Here is a 14702-nt window from a genome sequence, read left to right as displayed (position 1 = left end):
TAGAGTTCTTTGGCTTAATAAATACCTCCTATTAGTTACAGGGACACAACGAATACCCTTTTTAAAATTATATAAATAATATAGCATTTAAAAGCATTTGATAGTAAGCCATGAAATACTCCTAATTTTTCTCAAAGCAGGGCAAATTGGATTTCATTAAAGTGGTCTCATTACATCTGCACCAAATCCAGGGATTCTTTATATACACTGTTCCTGAGTTTCTCTCCTGCTGTCAGCAGTAGTCATTGTTCTCTGAACACTTTCTTCACTTTCTACTGATTGGCTTCAAGGTCCGCCATGTATACAAATTTACATTCACTTCTCTTGCAGCTCCTCTCAGCTATCCTGTTGTTTTCTTAGATGTTGATGTCTCAAATTTGCCTCTACTTTTACACTTTTATTGTTTCAAAACTGGCAATTCCCATGTTCTGCCTTTCACTATAAAACATGGGTGGTATCCAAGGTGTTCCTTTCTTCACATTCAGGATTTCACCGCCTCTTGTTACATGACCTGCTGAAATATTATTTGATGATTCCTTTCTTAAATCCTCATTCCTCACTGTAGTTCCCTGGCCACCTCAGTTTTCCACTTCCTTTGCAAACTACTGAACCACAGTGTAACTCTGTAGCTTCTTTCTGCTCTGATCAAGTAGCAACTATGTAACGGTTCAATTTTCAATTTTCATGTGAAATTTGAAGCCTATGTTCTTATGCAGTGTAATTGCCCAACTATACCTTAGTCCAAGTTTCACCACAGCTCTCTTCGATTTTGTTTCCCCATTGCTGTCATTTTTTACCATAGTCCTTGCACTATTTGATTTGTCTCCAAACCCTCCAGATGTTAAACCTTGAAGATCTTCAATTTTATTTGATCCAAACCCAAAGTCAGCAGGATTTTGCTGGCTTAACATCCCAGATCTACAAGCATTCTTCTCATACTTAGTTATATCTGTGCAATAATGTATAGGCTCAATTAATCAATAACATAATCCATAACATATTAATTCTAGTTCACAGTACGGACAAACTATGAGTGTAACATCACTGCCTTGCTACCGATTCCACTTTCTGAAGTGCTGATTTTATTACCTGTGATTAATGTGCTTGCTGATTACATAATGTAAATTCCATTTACTTTCTTCTGTAACACTATATTCTAAAATTTTGAGATGTTGTCTCTCATTTAATTAACCTTCAAGTTTATAAATTACCTGCCATTCATATTTTCTTTTCTTAGATTCCTTTGGTGCCAGCACTTCCTTCTTTCCCTAGGATACACACCTCAGAGAGTTTTAGAGTTCAAACTATTCTTGTAGCAGATTATGCAAATTTATGACACATAAGAAAGTTTTCCAGGCCAAAGTCCTAATTCTAATCTTCAAAGACCACAGGATAGGTCTGTAGCTGTTCCAGGAGCTGCTTGTGTTTCCATAAGCTGTGCACCGGCTGACCACTACAGGGACAGTAAGGCCTTGTCTACACTGAAAAGACCAACTGATTTCATTGTACAGGGCAGGAGGAGGATTTGGACCTGGAAGTTCAGTAGTCAAGACAGCTGTTTCTTTGACAGCTGATAGCTGTCATACCAATTTCCCTCAAGATTAATTTTAAGGCAGCTCTAATGTAGATGGAAGTGATGATGTAGAATCAAGGCAAACCCATAAACTAATGGAAGACAGTCTGAACACAGTGGTGCATTAGCTCTTGCAAAATAGATGTCTTAAACACATTCCTATTCCAAAAAGGCCAAAGGCTATCATAGCGAGGGATCACACCCTTTGGGGCTGAGAAAGGGCATTTTAGTAATGGATATTCTGTAATTAATGGAGATAAATTTTGTGACCGATAGGAAAAATGGTGGATTTACCATTTTACAAATGCCAGTCTATTAACAACAGCTGCACAATGACCTACTTATAAAAAAGACAAGTGAAAATTCCATTTTGGAAGACAGCTGCATAGAAATTAATATTTCCAAATGAATGTGGAGAGCCTAAATACTACTGCCTCAGGCACTTATGCCAGAAAGGTTAAGTGGCACATTTAATAGATAATCTCTATGATTAATTTATCAGAAAGAACCAAGTGGCTAATTTCCCCTAATTGAAATTTTCTGGCATGATAAAAAAATTTCATATATAATTCCACTTCCACTTAAGTCCATTGTACTAACCTATTTTATTATGTGAAAGCAAACAAAACTACAGACTTCCATTTTCTGCTAATGAAACAAACTACATGAGTGGCAACAGAGAAAGTAGCAGAATGGATTCTTCTGAATAATAAGAAATAGGACCAGACTTACAGATCCAGTACTATGTTTTAAATACAAGCAAGAAGCCAGATTTTCAGAGAGCTTCACAAGCAAGTTTCACAAAGCTTTTGGTTTTAGGAGTGGGAGAAACCAAACTGCACACTCACTACACGAACTGGTTGGAACACGGCTCACTCAGATCAGCGAAGAAACATACTTTGAGATTGGAGGAGGCTTTAGGAAAAAAAAACACATAACAACCTAAGGCCAAGACTGACTGTCAATGTAGCAATTCTGAAATATTTGACCTGATTGTTTATACCTACATTTTAAAGTATTTCTGATAAACTAAGTGCTCTAAATTTTTAGGAAAAGGACAGTTTGCAAGGAGAAGTAATCTTTTTACTCAGACTGCGATAGTCAGATACAAACACAGAGAGAGAGCAAACTTCACGGTAAAGATAGACAGGAAGAAATTGCTCTGAATTAACTTTGCTAGGTAAATCAGTTAAAAAATTTGGGGTGAGGGGGGGGAAAGGGTACCTGACATCTGCAACAGTGAAGGAAACTTGCAAGGAGAGCAGTAATGTGGGTCTTATCCAGAACAGCAGTTACATGTTTCCTTTGGGCCATGAAGTAGCATGTGTGTGGAAAATATTGATATATGGTCAATGTCAATGTCTCCATTATATCCATGTTATTTCTGCCCTGTCATTTTTGTTCCTGGGATTGTCTTCTCAGAATACTTCTAAAGACTTTTCTGATGGTCAGGACAGCAACCACAGGTGGTGATTACTTTGTTTAAAGCTTCTGCTAATTCTTTCTATGTTTTATTGCTTGTCTATTTGAATTAATTAATGTATGTAGTAATTTTTTGATTTATTTATTCGCATGGTTCACTTCACATAGTCCTCATACAGGCTTTTGGTTCATCTTTGGCTTAGATAAGACAAAAGTTTACAAAACATGGATATTGATGGATCTTGAGCAGAGGTATCAGCTCTTGAACCCAACATACAGGTGCATAGCACTTCTGAAACTTGCTGCAGAGCATCTCAGCTTGGCAGCACTGGAAAAGTGAACCGCTACATGATTCTCTGAGGGCTTCCTAATGAGTTGCTGGAACTGGAACTCCATATGCCTGACTCCAGATCTCACACCATGTCTTTTGTACTGAAAATTATTGCTGTTGAATAGATTTATGATACACAAACATTTCTTGGCTAGAAAGTAGAGTTGTTCTTTTTTTTAATACACTTTTTATCTGTCACAGGTTTTACAGGTTTTAAAACTCATGCAGAGAAATTTTACAGATTCCACTTCTTCTCTTCCCTCCTTGGAGGCCTGGTCTTCACAGAATTAGCCCTGGCTAGTAGCTTCAGATGCAGAAGAGGGTCTGAACAGTCTTGATCAGAGCTGGGAGCCAGAGGCCCCCTGTCCTGTCCTGTCCTGTCCAGCCACTTCCCCAGCAATGCAGCAGTACAGCGCAAATGCCCTGCCAAGGACGCGCAGCTTTTTGGAAGAAGAAAATAGTAATAATCTACAGCAAGTCAGTGTGGCAGTTCATCGATCAAGGCTCGGTAGCAGTTCCCCTGCAGGTTTGCTAGGCAGTTACCAACAGATGGCAGTACTGCACTGAAGATTCGGTATCTGTATGCGGGCGTATGGACTTCTTTCCCCTGCCCTTCCCAAGGAACTTCAGAATGGTTACTACCTTGTTTTGAATTCCTCTCATTCCTCGCAGTGTTCAAGGCCAAGCTGGAGGGACTTTGAGCAACTTGGTCTTGTGGAAGGTGTCCCTGCCCGTGGCGGGGCTCTGGAATTAGATGAGCTTTAATGCTCCTTCCAAACCAAACCACTCTATGATTCTATAATGTCTTGTAAAAAGCCAGCCAAAATCCCCGTAACACAGGGAAGCTAAGAACATAAACTGTACTATGGTGGGAAAGGGAAAACCATTTCCAATTATGTCAGATGCATGGTCCATAATAGAGATATTTTCTCTAAGTTTCTTATTACCAGTAGCTTTCCATCTATGAAAAAGGGAGCCAGCAGTATAAATGAGAATTAAGCCACTCTATTTTAATTAACTGGTATTCTAAAAAGAGTAATGGCAATAAGTCTGAAACACAGGTAGGAAATAGTCTATCTCAGAGACACAAAAATTGTCAAACTAGAGCTTTTTTATATTGGAATTACATTAATAATTTTACTAAGTAAAATAATAGTTCTGTGTAATATATTACTGATCTGGAAAGAAAGCAAATATCAGAAAAGGGAGCAGCAAAATCTGTAGAGGACAAGTTCTTTATATTAAGTTTAGAGAGGACTAGAAAGAATTTCAAAAGACCCAATTACTCAACATTATATGGACAGACTAATGGCATGCAAAACTCAGTTTTGGTTAACTACAAGTATTGTACTATGGAAGCAAAGAAAAGGAGTTATATATATCATTCACAGCATTCTAAAAAAGTGTATCAGCTTAGAAAATGGGCTGAGGTCATGTTTAGCTGTGGCCAAAACAAGTAAATGAAATGTTGGGATGCATAAGGAAAGTGATAATAAGTAAGTTGAAGAATGTTAGAGCAAACTGGTACTGATATCTTCATCTGGAAGGTAGTGTAATGATACAGTCTGCAAAGATCTTGATACAGGATACTGCACAGCTAGATGAAATTAAAAGAAGGATGAGAAGAATGAACTGGACCAGTAAAAGGGCAAACTGAAAGCAGCTTAGTTTTTTACCCTTAAAATGAATCAGGCCTAAAAGGCCTGTGATAAAAAAAAAAACCAAAACATAAAAATTACAGAATCTTACAGAAAATACAGATTTTGAACTAAAGTCCTTGCTGAGGAAATTTGTTGTAAAATGCAAAAATAACAATAAAATATGCTTTTAAATATATTATAAAACCTCTTGTTAAGTGAAATCACAGAGACCAACAATTTCATGAGATTCAGTGGTTAAATTGTTACCAATAATAACTCAAAAGTAGATTTCTTTGAATAAAAAATTGTTGGAAGTATATAAAAATTCCATGCTTCAGGTTTTTAACATTCAAAACACGTTTAATAGTAAGTTGAGATCTCGTATGTATATCAGATTATTATTATGAGTCTTCTACAGCTTTCTCCGAATCATCTGCTAATGGCTTCTGTTGGAAACTATACATTAGGCTAAATGTATATTAGCTGAACAATTCCCATATCTACACAGTACAAAATTTCTGCAGTGATCATATTTTTAAATTATACTGAAATCACAAACAGATTCCAAGCCTGTGCAGAGATGCATTTCAGTAGACCTAACAGTGGCTTCCCAATTTGCACATTATTTACCCTAGCAGGCTACTTTCTGGGAAAAGAAAAGGGAAAGGGAAAGGAAAAGGGAAAAGGAAAGGGAAGGGAAAGTATATAGGTATATCTAAGTGATGCAAACCTTTACTTTCCTGCAGAACAGCCAGCAATGTCTGTGTTCTTTCCTTGAATATGCAACTGCTTCAAATCCTTAACAATACTACTTGGCTTCTTAGCTATCATATTTGGACTCCTCAGCATCCAACACAAAGCTTCAGGCTGCATTAACATGCTGCTTTTGGTATGACTGAAGTTGTTCACAGTCTGTCCCAAAATTGTTCTTGCTCATTTTGGGCTAACTTGATGGAAGACCCATGGAGATGAACACTGCATAAGCAGTTAACATCTCTGTAAATACCTACTAGGGAATACACACGGAAAAGAACCCCAATCTCATCCTTTCTGAAGAACCTAGTATTTCCATGCTTCAGTTATCAGCTCATAAAATGACTGTAATGCTAATGCTTTACATGAATGGTGACTAGTTAACCAACATTTCTTAAAGTCCTGAAACCTCAAATTAATAGGACTCTGGAGTATAAAGACATAATATTATTTCACTGAGCATTTGTCATTTTAAAAGCTCTATGCCTAAAGCTTTAATCAAACTGTACGATGGCAGCAATTTTCTTTTTTGTCACATTTGGGTCTCTTGTCTCTGCTAAGATGTATGTGTAGTTAAACTATGCATTTCTTTTGAGAGGAGCACTTGGTATTACCGTTTATGTGACCACAGCAGCCAAACCTAACAGCAGAATCCTACACTTGAGAGAGGTGCATAGTTGTTTTAAGAGTTATTTTTAGAAGATATGTTTTCTGAATGAACAAATTGTGACACTATATAACTTCCATTAGTACAGAAAAACATCTCCTCTTCAGATAACTATTGTTTTGTAAAAGCTACCACATCACAGTGTCTCAGTTCTAACAAAACCTGCTATTTTTTTTGTTACATGAAACAATTACTGGCTACCAGATTTAAACATGTTTTGGTAGCATAGGAATAAATTAATCTTGGGTACGATTTCTCTATACACAATGGATTTTAACAAGGCAGGAAATAAATTTATAATACTACAAAAATCAAGGGTATTCTTAGAATAATGAGCAAAGAGCTATGAATCTTCAGTAATGTCCATGGCTACAGAAAAGCTATCAGAGGCTTTAGCAGTGGCCAAGAACACTTGAATAGTAAAAAAAAAAAATCACTTCAGATATATGTCTGTGTAGCTTGAGGCTGAAATTTCATGGTCATTTGGCAATTGTGCCATAAACATTAATAAAGGAATACAGCTTACTTCAATGGCTGCAAAATCGGGCCCCATGCAATAGTTTTTTCAAGCTGCAGGTGACACTGTAGAGCATCTGACTGCTTACTTGGACTCCAGTGCCCATGCAAAAATCTTTTTCTTTTCCAAAAGACCTCTGGGGAAAACAAACAAACAAACAAAGATAACAGCAGAAGACTGTTACTCAAGCCTCATCTTGCGGCTAAGCACATAGCATCAAGAACATTACTGCATGTACAGCACAAGCAGCAGTGCAAGCTGAGGGCACAGCTGCTTTTAAAAGGAGTGGGACTACTCCTTTTAAAAGTAGCTGAGATTTCTGCTCCATCAGAAAGACTGTGTGACGATGGCCTGCAATTGCTCAGGTTCCACACAGGGCTGGTTGTGCTAACACAAGCAGATCTGAGCACACATATTCTTTTTGTATATTCTGCGAAGCCAACTGTATGCAGAAAGGTTTTTCTGCCTTTCTTGTGTAATCAATACTGACAGGTAAATTCCTTCTGACATTACATATAAACTTCACCCAATCTCTCACAGTTCAGAGTTTTTTTCCCTTTACAAGCAAAGAAGCTGAAATTGGATTATTACTCTGAACAGCAGTGGTGCCTCCTCTGATTTTTATATTACATTCTGTTTACAATTTCGGTAAAGATCTATTTACTAGTTGTCAGCCTGCTCCATTTAATATTAAAAGTTACTGTTTCTGACTTCAATATGAAAATTAATAAAAATTCAGGAAGTACAATTAATAATTCTGCTAATGAAGCGATGGTCAGGAAGTTTACTCTTTCATAACTGTATTAGTGGTGACATTAGCTGCCAGACATACTGGCAGGAAAAAATACTCATCTAAAAAGAAAGCAAGCAGATTTTTCTTTATTTTTTTATTTTCCTCATGGAAGGGTAGCGAAGTTGTTAAATTATGTATCCCTTTTGATAGTATTCACAGGGAAAGCATTTGCCAAGTTCTCAGAGGAAATCATCGCACCAGCCTGGTTCGCAGGTCCATGATCAGCCATCCTTGTCTTGTTTTCGTAAAGGTGAGGCCATCAGTTAGGTAAAATATGGTTCCACTCGAAACAATGGGAAATTAATGTTGATGTTAGCAGAATTATGTCAGTTCCCATAACTATTACTTTTTCAGGTAATTGTTGTATTTATTATACTCTGTATTAGCATTAAATATTATTTTTATAATTACGTGTAATTACGTAAATATTACACGTACTTATTTTGCACATAAACCATGCAATAGAGAGGAAAGGTCTTAAGACATACTATTTAAAGATGATATTTATTCCCATATTAAAAATACTTTAACAATGGAAATGGTTTAATACAGACATTTAAGTTACTTTGGTTTCTAGAAAAAATACATTTTTTGCAGTCATAGAGTCTGATCTACTCCTGCTAAGTTTAATACAAGATTGCTGCTCATACTAGAAGCCGCAGAACCAAGCTCTTAGAATACATTCTTTTAAAATACGGTTACTACTTTAAATGTTCATAATTGCTGCAGTGAATTGCATATATATCTGATGACTAGGAATTTGCAGTATCAAGTAAGAAGTGACAACTGTTTTAGTCACGTGTGTGTTAACTCAAAGTTCTAGCAAATTCTCTGTATATGATTTTTCAATTGTAAATCAAGTCCTGAATGGGAAGCAAAGACACCTTTAAAGTACCATTCACGTGGAATTTTTGGCAGCTGACCCACTGAAGTGGAGTTTTGAGACTTGTGCTTTGCACTGCTATCATTTCTGCCACCAGTTTCCTTCCTCCCCTCTTAGTGAGGTTCCTGCTGGGAATGTAACACACATCACTGGAGTAGGCAGCGATGTGCCAGCCTGCATCTGCTACAAAGCAGCCTAAAAACAAATCCCAATTGGACAATGCCATTTGGTGTAGAGCAGCACATAGTGTAATAATGTAAACCAGGCTGTCAGCAAAGATAAATGATTGTTCAGCTACCTGCAAAACAAATCTCGAAGTCTTAAAAAAAGTCAGAAACAATCCTTTGATATTCATTTATAAACATAGTCTCTCAAGATTTATTATTATTGCAATTTAATGAATTTGCATCAGTGAAAGCATAATGAGAACGTCTCATCAAAATTTACTATTAATATTTTAAGAAATCAGCCCATTTTGCAGCTTGTTTCAGTTTAAGGAAGGTCTCTGGGAATGCAGATTTTGGTGTAGAAGATCTCTGCCCTTCAGGCTGATATTTTTTCCTGTGCAAATCAGATAAGCCCGATTCTTTTGCTGGTATCTCTTTTAAAATCCCAGTTCCATAGATGGAATCTTTTCAAAAGGATCTATATGTTAATGTTGTTCTTTTTACAGATTGTTTGAAATACCTGCCTGTGTTTTTTTTTTCTTGTGTGTATTATCAGACTCCTTGAGTTTAAAAGAGTATGATCATGCAGAAAGTGCAAATTACCACAATCCAAATAATTGCAGACACTTACAGATACAACTTTGTACCTCATCCTTCTTGCTACCATGCAATTTTGCTGGGGGGAACCTCTCCAGATCTTTCAATTTTTGAGGTTTTCAAATTACTATTGTACTGGATTTTGAGGCTATTTACTATTATTATTATTACTAATTCATAAATTGCTGACCTTGAAACAAATGCCCACATTTATTTTATGTAAAATGCAACTGCAGCTAGACACAGACTGGAATAATACTAAGTGCAGATCCTGGGCCTTTGCTTGGTAAATGGATCTCACTGCAGGATCAGCACTGTGATTTTTAAATTAAGTAAAAACATGATCAAAGCTAACAGGCTTTAAATATGTTCTGTTATTGCTACTATAGTTACAGATGGAAATCCCCAAATTACATGTATGACACTGTACAGCTGGAGGAATGATCTTTACAAAGATTCCTCTTTATATATTTTCAGAAAAATTATTACAAACTCTTAAAAACATAGGGTATAAAACCACTACAGTTGGAAATTCATTCTTATTATGTACTGTACTGGTTTGCCAATTCCACATGCACAAAAACCACGAGAGTGTCCCAAAGTATTTTGAGCCTGATTTTTCTCAGGAAACAACCATTCCTAGAACTGAGATGAAGCAAAACATGAACTTGCAACCAGAAGGCCAAAAGTAGCAACTCTGAGAGTTATTTAATCCATATGAGGAGAAAAACACAACTCCTGACAAGGACAAATATGCCTAATCCTCAAATCCTGCTTTTCTGTAACCATGATTGGGGTCACCCTGCATACATAGCCAAGAGTTTGTTAGTTGGCACAGGGGTCATGCTCATACAATTGTGGGTAATTACACCAGGAAATAGCAAATCCTGTTATCTCAACAACTCTACAGATTACTTGTTCTCTAGAAACAATATTGAGTAGATTGGTTGATAGAGATACATACTGTACGTTTTAATCTAAGAGCACAATAATAGATGGTTATCAATACTTTCATGATTATTATCTGATACAGTTTCTATGACAGGACAGAATTGTCTGCGAATTTGTACAGAAGAGAAAATACTTGGATCTGCATTGTGTCCCCAGCTCAGAATGCTACTTATAAGCCCCAATACTTCTGCAGTTTGTTTACCATCTTCTTCTATTTGTAGCCTTTGTTATGGTGAAAACCAAAGATAAATATGACAAATCAACTCTGTATATTTTTATCAAATCAATCTTTGTAAAACCAGGTAATTTATTTATTTGTCATAGTATCTGTAGTAACAATTAAAGATCAGACAAATACACGTGCACCTGTGCATATACATGAGCATTTCTTTGCATGCTTCAAGGTTGTCTTTGAGCTGGATAAAACCCAATTACTAGCTAGCATTAGTGAAATATCAAAAGTGATGTGCTTATCATTCTATATTACCTTTATTTCATATTACGGTAGCATGTATTTAGCTTTCTTAGACGAGGCTATGCGTAAGCTACTCTATTGTGATAAATTCACAACAGGTTCCCTTACTAATTAGTTCCTTTACTAATTAGGTTTTTCTTTATTTCCTATATGATTATGCATTTCAATCTCTTTTCTTCTCCTTTATCTTTTATGCTAAACCAAAAATCTGTCAGCTACATCACCATGTCTGAAATATTCTCCCATTAAAAAGGAGGAAGAGTATACTCTATCATATTATTTATTGACTTCTCATTTTCTAACTCTTGCAATGGCAAAGATCCTTGAGAAGTATACAGAGTGTATGACACTCAATACCACTAGCAAAGCTTAACTTTGAAAGATCTGTATCTTATCACATCATTTCCTCACTTTAGCTCTTGGAATTCAAAAGAAAACTAACATATGCAAAATTCAACAACAGAAAACAACTGCTGTATAGAATTTGTATGGCATACAGATTGCTTTATTACTCCCTTATTTTCTAATAGCTGTTGTCTTGATGTTGTATGCCTAAAAGGATCTAAAGGATATATATTTGGGTTACAGTATCTTGATCCACCAGTGTGAAATAAAATAAAAAAAAAATGCACCTGTAGGTACTGTTTATCTGCTTTGAATTATTTAGAAGTGCACACACAATGCTGAAAACTATCTTCCCCTCAAACTTCAATTGTTGCTACCACAGGGCTGTTGTCTCAGTCCATTGTGCTGACATAGGACAACTCACACAAGAGTTGCATACTGCATGTGCACTTCTTGTGGGACTGATGTTTTGTTTCCTGCCTCTCACACCAGGGAGAACTATGATCTGATAGATTGACACAGGCCTGGTAGCTTTTTACACCTCCTTTTACAGTACTGCAATTGATTAGATGTTATACAAAAGATCTGGGAACCACAGCTATCAATTTCAACAAGGCTATACCAAATTTATATTAAGGACACATGAATTGGGACCTTTGGAGCCAAGTGACAGTGGAAAGGTCTGCATGTGCCTCTTAAAACATGGAGACATAGTAATCGAGACAGCGGATGCTAAGAGCATCTTTAACTTGCCTATTCAGACATAAAGGGCATCTATCTCCCTTAGATGCCCTGGCACATTTGGAAGATGGTGAAGGATGTAAAATTATTGTGAAATGCCTCAGAAATAGCTTCTGGTAGCCCTTAATGCAAACAAATACCCAACAGAGGAATTTCTGGGCTGTGAAGAAGGCAACAGTAGATTGAACCGTAAATGTTCTCAGACCTGCTTCTGCATCCCTGGCATGTGTCCAGCGGTATGGGATGTTTGCATCTGATAACTCAGCCACTTGTATATCATTTTGATTAAGGAAGCTTAAAAAGCAAGCAAACGAACAAATCATCACTGCACACCGCACCATCAGCTTTAATTTAATGATGAGGAGAGTGAGCTGCTCAAACCTGATGTCAGGTTTCTTAAGGAAAACCATGCCCAGGAGGTGGACCACAATGCAAGCAAACTAAATACCCTCTTGGCAGCAGTTACAGAGAAAGTATGAAAGCACCAGAAGCTGACTAAACAAATCAAGAACCTGAAACCAGCCAGAGGTCAGCTACTCTGGCTTTCCTGCTGGAGCCAGAGGAAGATGGTACACAGCCAATCAAGGATTGCTAGCTGCACTGGTCCTTGGAAAATAGAAGAGGCTGAGTTGCCAAGTTTTAGTAGCTAAGTCCCACTCTTCTCTGTCAACATCCTGAATATCTTCTGAAGCACAGGACAGACAGGTGGCCAAAGCTCCGTTGTGGCCAGAGACTAGCTCATAGGCATCTCACATTTCATGATGTCACCAGCAGACCTGGACTGGTTTGGACAGGACACTCAAAAGAGGCTCTGTATTGAGGGGTTTAGCAGGAGTCATTTATGAAGGAAGCTTTGTCAGTCTCTTATTTTGTTGTTTCTGAGAAATGCTTTCCTCTAAGTGGATTGCTTAAATCCCAGATGGGGCATTTCAGTATTTCTGTAATCACTTAAGAAACTCTAGAGAAAAGACTAGTTCATTTGCATGCCATGCATGCATCAGATCACAGCTTTATCTACTACACTTTTCTGTATGTTATGAAGTAATTTAGTTTCGTACATGACTCACATGTTTCTGTTATCCTTCTGTTCAACTTACTTTCATAATTCCACATTCTCCATTACAACATTATTCCTTATTGGTCAGTTTGCCATGGTACAAAATAATCCGTATAGGCAAAAGGTAATAACAGTACCACTAAGGCAGTGAAATTCAGTTGCCTTTGTTACAGTGCCCTAACAGAAACTAAGGCAATGCAATAGCAATTGGTCTCCTGGATCAGTCCCCCTGTGACAATCCAGTGCTGCAAGAACTACCACATGGAAATTCTTTACCATTTAGGCTTATTTCTAGACCACTTCAAATATTTATATATATCTTTAGAAATATTTTTATGTCTATTTATATGAACATAGACTCATAGAATAGTTAGGGTTGGAAAGGACCTTAAGATCATCAAGTTCCAGCCCCCCTGCCATGGGCAGGGACACCTCGCTCTAAACCATATCACCCAAGGCCTCGTCCAACCTGGCCTTGAACACCGTCAGGGATGGAACATTCACAACTTCCTTGGGCAACCCATTCCAGTGCCTCACTACCCTCACAGTAAAGAACTTCTTCCTTATATCCAATCTAAACTTCCCCTGTTTAAGTTTTAACCTGTTACCCCTTGTCCTATCACTACAGACCCTAATGAAGAGTCCCTCTCCAGCATCCTTACAGGCCCCCTTCAGATACTGGGAGGCTGCTATGACTTAAAATAAATAATTCAGAAGTCACCATTCATATAGTAACATATTTAGTATAGACCATTAAAATAAGAATTGTATGTCCAACATTAGACACAAAAAAAGTCAAATCCCGTTACCCAAAATACACGTAACACCTTACTGCAACCAGTCGTACCAGGTTAAACAAACAAAACATAATCTGGCAGGTGGCCTCTAATGACAAACAATTAGTATAAGGGATACTATTTTTCTATACCTGTTTATGTTCTAGAATTAATTATAAATTTTGTTTCACTTCTTTAATAGTGTTTAGACTCTATGATATTAGAAGCCCTAAATACCCTATTTAATAAGTTAGGTCAAGTATGTAGAATTATATTTTACTCTTAGTTACATCCTTACAATGAAATACAGTTAAATGCCATATTTATTTTTAAGTGGAAAAAAAAACACCACCAAAACCCAAAAAAACAAACCAAAACCAACAGAAACCAGTCTGGTTCTCATTCACACATTTACAGCATATCTGTTTTATAACAGTCGTCTCAGATCTAGTATTACAAAATATCAACAACAGTTCTTTGTCTCTCACAAATATTCTCTCAATACTTCCATGCATGCTGCATACTTTGAACACTTCCAAGCCAGCTTCTAATGGCTAACTAATAATGAATTCATAAACACTTGCTAGTCATCAGAATAATTTTTTTCTTTATAAAAACCTCTCCAGAATTTAGATGGCCAAGGAAACTGTTTTACCACAGCTGGCTGAGAAGTACATTTTTGTGGTTTTGCAAGCCGATTCCTTTTTTTGAAAGTTTTCAAGAAAACAAGCAAAATAAGATCCCAGACATCTGAATCACCAGACATTCAGAAAACATTATACGTGTGTTTGAGTAGTTGACTTCCTAAAGCAAAAATATGAAATGCCAATGAACATTTTGTGCATGCAGTTGGGAAAAGTCCATTCCTGTGCCCGTCTAGCTGGTTAAAACAGAATTTATTTCAGAGGCTACTCCTCCCCTTCAGCACAACTGGAAGAGAGTTTCTTAGGCAAAAGAGCAATTTAAAAACAAACACATCTTCTCCTTCATCTCTGGACTAGGGACACTGACCTT

At 37.0% G+C, this 14702-nt stretch overlaps 1 long non-coding RNA gene across 1 annotated transcript; it reads right to left on the bottom strand.

Moving 5' to 3' along the window:
* Positions 1-7056: 7056 nt before the first annotated feature.
* On the bottom strand, positions 7057-13217 carry LOC133208219 (uncharacterized). The gene is made up of 3 exons (XR_009724296.1): positions 11633-13217; positions 9894-11498; positions 7057-7979 (listed from the first exon to the last, which is right to left on the bottom strand). It is a non-coding gene; the product is annotated as an uncharacterized LOC133208219 (long non-coding RNA).
* Positions 13218-14702: the final 1485 nt, after the last annotated feature.

This window comes from Neopsephotus bourkii, unplaced genomic scaffold, assembly GCF_033783945.1.
Source record: "Neopsephotus bourkii isolate Nb327-2 ecotype Australia unplaced genomic scaffold, CSIRO-AGI_Nbou_v1 NB_245, whole genome shotgun sequence".
Lineage (NCBI taxonomy): Eukaryota > Metazoa > Chordata > Aves > Psittaciformes > Psittacidae > Neopsephotus > Neopsephotus bourkii.
The sequence above is the reverse complement of the archived record's forward strand: the minus strand, read 5'-3'. Positions and strand labels throughout refer to the sequence as shown.